This window comes from Rutidosis leptorrhynchoides, chromosome 5 (genome assembly GCF_046630445.1).
Source record: "Rutidosis leptorrhynchoides isolate AG116_Rl617_1_P2 chromosome 5, CSIRO_AGI_Rlap_v1, whole genome shotgun sequence".
Taxonomy (NCBI): Eukaryota; Viridiplantae; Streptophyta; class Magnoliopsida; order Asterales; family Asteraceae; genus Rutidosis; species Rutidosis leptorrhynchoides.
The window spans coordinates 188,548,724-188,557,650 of NC_092337.1; positions in this window are offsets into that span (position 1 = coordinate 188,548,724).

Below are 8,927 nucleotides of genomic sequence, written 5' to 3' on the forward strand. Positions count from 1 at the left end.
TCATCAAATGCGGGTGAAAGAAGATGATATTCCAAAGACTTCTTTCAGAACACGTTACGGTCATTACGAGTTTATGGTCATGCCGTTTGGTTTAACTAATGCACCATCTGTGTTCATGGACCTTATGAACCGAGTGTGTGGACCATACCTTGACAAGTTTGTCATTGTTTTCATTGATGACATACTTATTTACTCAAAGAATGACCAAGAACACGGTGAACATTTGAGAAAGGTGTTAGAAGTATTGAGGAAGGAAGAATTGTACGCTAAGTTTTCAAAGTGTGCATTTTGGTTGGAAGAAGTTCAATTCCTCGATCACATAGTGAACAAAGAAGGTATTAAGGTGGATCCAGCAAAGATAGAAACTGTTGAAAAGTGGGAAACCCCGAAAACTCCGAAACACATACGCCAGTTTTTAGGACTAGCTGGTTACTACAGAAGGTTCATCCAAGACTTTTTCCAGAATAGCAAAATCCTTGACTGCATTAACGCATAAAGGGAAGAAATTTGAATGGAATGATGAACAAGAGAAAGCGTTTCAGTTATTGAAGAAAAAGCTAACTACGGCACCTATATTGTCATTGCCTGAAGGGAATGATGATTTTGTGATTTATTGTGACGCATCAAAGCAAGGTCTCGGTTGTGTATTAATGCAACGAACGAAGGTGATTGCTTATGCGTCTAGACAATTGAAGATTCACGAACAAAATTATACGACGCATGATTTGGAATTAGGCGCGGTTGTTTTTGCATTAAAGACTTGGAGGCACTACTTATATGGGGTCAAAAGTATTATATATACCGACCACAAAAGTCTTCAACACATATTTAATCAGAAACAACTGAATATGAGGCAGCGTAGGTGGATTGAATTATTGAATGATTACGACTTTGAGATTCGTTACCACCCGGGGAAGGCAAATGTGGTAGCCGATGCCTTGAACAGGAAGGACAGAGAACCCATTCGAGTAAAATCTATGAATATAATGATTCATAATAACCTTACTACTCAAATAAAGGAGGCGCAACAAGGAGTTTTAAAAGAGGGAAATTTAAAGGATGAAATACCCAAAGGATCGGAGAAACATCTTAATATTCGGGAAGACGGAACCCGGTATAGGGCTGAAAGGATTTGGGTACCAAAATTTGGAGATATGAGAGAAATGGTACTTAGAGAAGCTCATAAAACCAGATACTCAATACATCCTGGAACGGGGAAGATGTACAAGGATCTCAGGAAATATTTTTGGTGGCCGGGTATGAAAGCCGATGTTGCTAAATACGTAGGAGAATGTTTGACGTGTTCTAAGGTCAAAGCTGAGCATCAGAAACCATCAGGTCTACTTCAATAACCCGAAATCCCGGAATGGAAATGGGAAAACATTACCATGGATTTCATCACTAAATTGCCAAGGACTGCAAGTGGTTTTGATACTATTTGGGTAATGGTTGATCGTCTCACCAAATCAGCACATTTCCTGCCAATAAGAGAAGATGACAAGATGGAGAAGTTAGCACGACTGTATTTGAAGGAAGTCATCTCCAGACATGGAATACCAATCTCTATTATCTCTGATAGGGATGGCAGATTTATTTCAAGATTCTGGCAGACATTACAGCAAGCATTAGGAACTCGTTTAGACATGAGTACTGCCTATCATCCACAAACTAATGGGCAGAGTGAAAGGACGATACAAATGCTTGAAGACATGCTACGAGCATGTGTTATTGATTTCAGAAATAGTTGGGATCGACATCTACCATTAGCAGAATTTTCCTACAACAACAGCTACCATTCAAGCATTGAGATGGCGCCGTTTGAAGCACTTTGTGGTAGAAAGTGCAGGTCTCTGATTTATTGGAGTGAAGTGGGGGATAGACAGATTACGGGTCCTGAGATTATACAAGAAACTACTGAGAAGATCATTCAAATTCAACAACGGTTCAAAACCGCCCAAAGTCGACAAAAGAGCTACGCTGACATTAAAAGAAAAGATATAGAATTTGAAATTGGAGAGATGGTCATGCTTAAAGTTGCACCTTGGAAAGACTTTGTTCTATTTGGTAAACGAGGGAAATTAAATCTAAGGTATATTGGACTATTCAAGATTATTGATCGTGTCGGACCAGTAGCTTACCGACTTGAGTTACCTCAACAACTCGCGGCTGTACATAACACTTTCCACGTCTCGAATTTGAAGAAATGTTTTGCTAAATAAGATCTCACTATTCCGTTAGATGAAATCCAAATCAACGAAAAACTCCAATTCATCGAAGAACCCGTCGAAATAATGGATCGTGAGGTTAAAAGACTTAAGTAAAACAAGATACCAATTGTTAAGGTTCGATGGAATGCTTGTAAAGGACCCGAGTTCACCTGGGAGCATGAAGATCAGATGAAGAAGAAATACCCGCATCTATTTCCAGAAGATTCGTCAACACCTTCAACAGCTTAAAATTTCGGGACGAAATTTATTTAACGGGTAGGTACTGTAGTGACCCGAACTTTTCCATGTTTATATATATTAATTGAGATTGATATTTACATGATTAAATGTTTCCAACATGTTAAGCAATCAAACTTGTTAAGACTTGATTAATTGAAATATGTTTCATATAGACAATTGACCACCCAAGTTGACCGGCGATTCACGAACGTTAAAACTTGTAAAAACGACATGACGATATATATATGGATATACATATGGTTAAAATGAGATTATGATAAGTAAGTATCTCCATAAGTATATTAATAATGAGTTATATACATATAAACAAGACTACTAACTTAAGGATTTCGAAACGAGACATATATGTAACGATTATCGTTGTAACGAAATTTAAATGTATATATATCATATTAAGATATTTTAATATATCATAATATCATGATAATATAATAATTTAACATCTCATTAGATATAATAAACAATGGGTTAACCACATTAATTGAGATCATTAACTTAAAGGTTTCAAAACAACACTTACATGTAACGACTAACGATGACTTAACGACTCAGTTAAAATGTATATACATGTAGTGTATTTAGATGTATTAAAATACTTTTGGAAGACTTCAAGACATATATCAAAACACTCATACTTAACGAAAATGGTTACAGTTACTTTTCCATTCTTTTCTTTCATCATGAATTCTAGTCGTATTCTTACCCGTATTATACACAGCTTCAAAACGTACTTACTATGAGTATATACCAATAGGAACTAGCATGGGATTCCACTCTTGATTATGTCATGTATGACTAATCAATTTTAATTTCTACCATGAGCTAGTCAACTAACTAGAACTCCTTTTAACCCCACTCACCACTCACCAATTACCACTCATCATTCACTCCATTTCACTTCCAATTCTCTTTCTAATTCTCTCTCAACACACACACACTATTATGAACGTATTTTTCCAGTAGTTAATCATCATCTTCATCAAAAATCACTTCAAGAATCAAGCTATAATCATCATAGGAAGAACACTTCAAGAACACTTCAAAAATCCCTTCAAGTTTACTAATTTACTTCCAAGCTTTCTAATCCATTCCAAGTAATCATCTAAGATCAAGAAACCTTTGTTATATACAGTAGGTTATCTTTCTTATTCAAGGTAATATTCATATTCAAACTTTGATTCAATTTCTATAACTATAAACTATCTTAATTCGAGTAAAAATCTTACTTGAACTTGTTTTTGTGTCATGATCCTACTTCAAGAACTTTCAAGCCATCCAAGATCCTTTGAAGCTAGATCATTTCTTTTCACTTCCAATAGGTTTACCTACTAAACTTGAGGTAGTAATGATGTTCATAACATCATTCGATTCATATATATAAAACTATCTTATTCGAAGGTTTAAACTCATAATCATTAGAACATAGTTTAGTTAATTCTAAACTTGTTCGCAAACAAAAGTTAATCCTTCTAACTTGACTTTTAAAATTAACTACACACATGTTCTATATCTATATGATATACTAACTTAATGATTTAAAACCTGGAAACACGAAAAACACCGTAAAACCGGATTTACGCCTTCGTAGTAACACCGCGGGCTGTTTTGGGTTCGTTAATTAAAAACTATGATAAACTTTGATTTAAAAGTTGTTATTCTGAGAAAATGATTTTTATTATGAACATGAAACTATATCCAAAAATTATGGTTAAACTCAAAGTGGAAGTATGTTTTCTAAAATGGTCATCTAGACGTCGTTCTTTCGACTGAAATGACTACCTTTACAAAAATGACCTGTAACTTATTTTTCCGACTATAAACCTATACTTTTTCTGTTTAGATTCATAAAATAGAGGTCAATATGAAACCATTGCAATTTGATTCACTCAAAACGGATTTAAAATGAAGAAGTTATGGGTAAAACAAGATTGGATAATTTTTCTCATTTTAGCTACGTGAAAATTGGTAACAAATCTATTCCAACCATAACTTAATCAACTTGTATTGTATATTATGTAATCTTGAGATACCATAGACACGTATACAATGTTTCGACCTATCATGTCGACACATCTATATATATTTCGGAACAACCATAGACACTCTATATGTGAATGTTGTAGTTAGCTATACAGGGTTGAGGTTGATTCCAAAATATATATAGTTTGAGTTGTGATCAATACTGAGATACGTATACACTGGGTCGTGGATTGATTCAAGATAATATTTATCGATTTATTTCTGTACATCTAACTGTGGACAACTAGTTGTAGGTTACTAACGAGGATAGCTGACTTAATAAACTTAAAACATCAAAATATATTAAAAGTGTTGTAAATATATTTTAAACATACTTTGATATATATGTATATATTGTTATAGGTTCGTGAATCAACCAGTGGCCAAGTCTTACTTCCCGACGAAGTAAAAATCTGTGAAAGTGAGTTATAGTCCCACTTTTAAAATCTAATATTTTTGGGATGAGAATACATGCAAGTTTTATAAATGATTTACAAAATAGACACAAGTACGTGAAACTACATTCTATGGTTGAATTATCGAAATCGAATATGCCTCTTTTTATTAAGTCTGGTAATCTAAGAATTAGGGAACAAACACCCTAATTGACGCGAATCCTAAAGATAGATCTATTGGGCCTAACAAACCCCATCCAAAGTACCGGATGCTTTAGTACTTCGAAATTTATATCATATCCGAAGGGTGTCCTGGAATGATGGGGATATTCTTATATATATATGCATCTTGTTAATGTCGGTTACCAGGTGTTCACCATATGAATGATTTTTATCTCTATGTATGGGATGTGTATTGAAATATGAAATCTTGTGGTCTATTGTTACGATTTGATATATATAGGTTAAACCTATAACTCACCAACATTTTTGTTGACGTTTAAAGCATGTTTATTCTCAGGTGAATACTAAGAGCTTCCGATGTTGCATACTAAAATAAGGACAAGATTTGGAGTCCATGTTTGTATGATATTGTGTAAAAACTGCATTCAAGAAACTGATTTCGATGTAACATATTTGTATTGTAAACCATTATGTAATGGTCGTGTGTAAACAGGATATTTTAGATTATCATTATTTGATAATCTACGTAAAGCTTTTTAAACCTTTATTTATGAAATAAAGGTTATGGTTTGTTTTAAAAATGAATGCAGTCTTTGAAAAACGTCTCATATAGAGGTCAAAACCTCGCAACGAAATCAATTAATATGGAACGTTTTTAATCAATAAGAATGGGACATTTCATATATGTCATCATATAGTTTTTACAAGATTTAACGTTTGTGAATCACCGGTCAACTTGGGTGGTCAATTGTGTATATGAAACCTATTTCAATTAATCAAGTCTTAACAATTTTGATTGCTTAACATGTTGGAAACACTTAATCATGTAAATAACAATTTCATTTAATATATATATATATAAACATGGAAAATTTCGGGTCACTACAGTACCTACCCGTTAAATAAATTTCGTCCCGAAATTTTAAGCAGTTGGAGGTGTTGACGTATCTTCTGGAAATAAATGCGGGTATTTCTTCTTCATCTGATCTTCACGCTCCCAGTTGAACTCGGGTCCTCTACGAGCATTCCATTGAACCTTAACAATCGGTATCTTGTTTTGTTTAAGTCTCTTAACCTCACGATCCATTATTTCGACGGGTTCTTCAATGAATTGAAGTTTTTCATTGATTTGGATTTCGTCCAACGGAATAGTGAGATCTTCTTTAGCAAAACATTTCTTCAAATTTGAGACGTGGAAAGTGTTATGTACAGCTGCGAGTTGTTGAGGTAGCTCCAGTTGGTAAGCTACTGGTCCGACACGATCTATAATCTTGAATGGTCCAATGTACCTTGGATTTAGTTTCCCCCGTTTACCAAATCGAACAACGCCTTTCCAAGGTGAAACCTTAAGCATGACCATTTCTCCAATTTCAAACTCTATATCTTTTCTTTTACTGTCCGCGTAGCTCTTTTGTGACTCTGGGAGGTTTTCAATCTTTGTTGAATTTGGATGATTTTCTCGGTAGTTTCTTGTATTATCTCCGGACCCGTAATCTGTCTATCCCCCACTTCACTCCAACAAATCGGAGACCTGCACTTTCTACCATAAAGTGCTTCAAACGGCGCCATCTCAATTCTTGAATGGTAGATGTTGTTGTACGAAAATTCTGCTAACAGTAGATGTCGATCCCAACTGTTTCCGAAATCAATAACACAAGCTTGTAGCGTGTCTTCAAGTGTTTGTATCGTCCTTTCGCTCTGCCCATCAGTTTGTGGATGATAGGCAGTACTCATGTCTAGACGAGTTCCCAATGCTTGCTGTAATGTCTGCCAGAATCTTGAAATAAATCTGCCATCCCTATCAGAGATAATAGAGGTTGGTATTCCATGTCTGGAAATGACTTCCTTCAAATACAGTCGTGCTAACTTCTCCATCTTTTCATCTTCTCTTATTGGTAGGAAGTGTGCTGATTTGGTGAGACGATCAACTATTACCCAAATAGTATCAAAACCACGTGCAGTCCTTGGCAATTTAGTGATAAAATCCATGGTAATGTTTTCCCATTTCCATTCCGGGATTTTGGGTTGTTGAAGTAGACCTGATGGTTTCTGATGCTCAGCTTTGACCTTAGAACACGTCAAACATTCTCCTACGTATTTAGCAACATCAGCTTTCATACCCGGCCACCAAAAATGTTTCTTGAGATCCTTGTACATCTTCTCCGTTCCAGGATGTATTGAGTATCTGGTTTTATGAGCTTCTCTAAGTACCATTTCTCTCATATCTCCAAATTTTGGTACCCAAATCCTTTCAGCCCTATACCGGGTTCCGTCTTCCCGAATATTAAGATGCTTCTCCGATCCTTTGGGTATTTCATCCTTTAAATTTCCCTCTTTTAAAACTCCTTGTTGCGCCTCCTTTATTTGAGTAGTAAGGTTATTGTGAATCATTATATTCATAGATTTTACTCGAATGGGTTCTCTGTCCTTCCTACTCAAGGCGTCGGCTACCACATTTGCCTTCCCCGGGTGGTAACGAATCTCAAAGTCGTAATCATTCAACAATTCAATCCACCTACGCTGCCTCATATTCAGTTGTTTCTGATTAAATATGTGTTGAAGACTTTTGTGGTCGGTATATATAATACTTTTGACCCCATATAAGTAGTGCCTCCAAGTCTTTAATGAAAAAACAACCGCGCCTAATTCCAAATCATGCTTCGTATAATTTTGCTCGTGAATCTTCAATTGTCTAGACGCATAAGCAATCACCTTCGTTCGTTGCATTAATACACAACCGAGACCTTGCTTTGATGCGTCACAATAAATCACAAAATCATCATTCCCTTCAGGCAATGATAATATAGGTGCCGTAGTTAGCTTTTTCTTCAATAGCTGGAACGCTTTCTCTTGTTCATCCTTCCATTCAAATTTCTTCCCTTTATGCGTTAATGCAGTCAAGGGTTTTGCTATTCTGAAAAAGTCTTGGATGAACCTTCTGTAGTAACCAGCTAGTCCTAAAACTGGCGTATGTGTTTCGGAGTTTTCTGGGTTTCCCACTTTTTAACAGTTTCTATCTTTACCGTATCCACCTTAATACCTTCTTTGTTCACTATGTGACCGAGGAATTGAACTTCTTCCAACCAAAATGCACACTTTGAAAACTTAGCGTACAATTCTTCCTTCCTCAATACTTCTAACACCTTTCTCAAATGTTCACCATGTTCTTCGTCATTCTTTGAGTAAATAAGTATGTCATCAATGAAAACAATGACAAACTTGTCAAGGTATGGTCCACACACTCGGTCCATAAGGTCCATGAACACAGCTGGTGCATTAGTTAAACCAAACGGCATGACCATAAACTCGTAATGACCGTAACGTGTTCTGAAAGCAGTCTTTGGAATATCATCTTCTTTCACCCGCATTTCATGATACCCGGAACGTAAGTCAATCTTTGAATAAACAGACGAGCCTTGTAGTTAATCAAATAAGTCGTCGATTCTCGGTAGTGGGTAGCGGTTCTTAATGGTAAGTTTGTTTAACTCTCGGTAGTCGATACATAACCTGAATGTACCATCTTTCTTCTTGACAAACAAAACAGGAGCACCCCACGGTGATGTGCTTGGTCGAATGAAACCACGCTCTAAAAGTTCTTGTAATTAGCTTTGCAGTTCTTTCATCTTGCTGGGTGCGAGTCTGTAAGGAGCACGGGCTATTGGTGCAGCTCCTGGTACAAGATCTATTTGAAATTCAACAGATCGATGTGGAGGTAGTCCCGGTAATTCTTTCGGAAATACATCGGGAAATTCTTTTGCGACGGGAACATCATTGATGCTATTTTCTTCAGTTTGTACTTTCTCGACGTGTGCTAGAACAACATAGCAACCTTTTCTTATTAGTTTTTGTGCCTTCAGGTTAC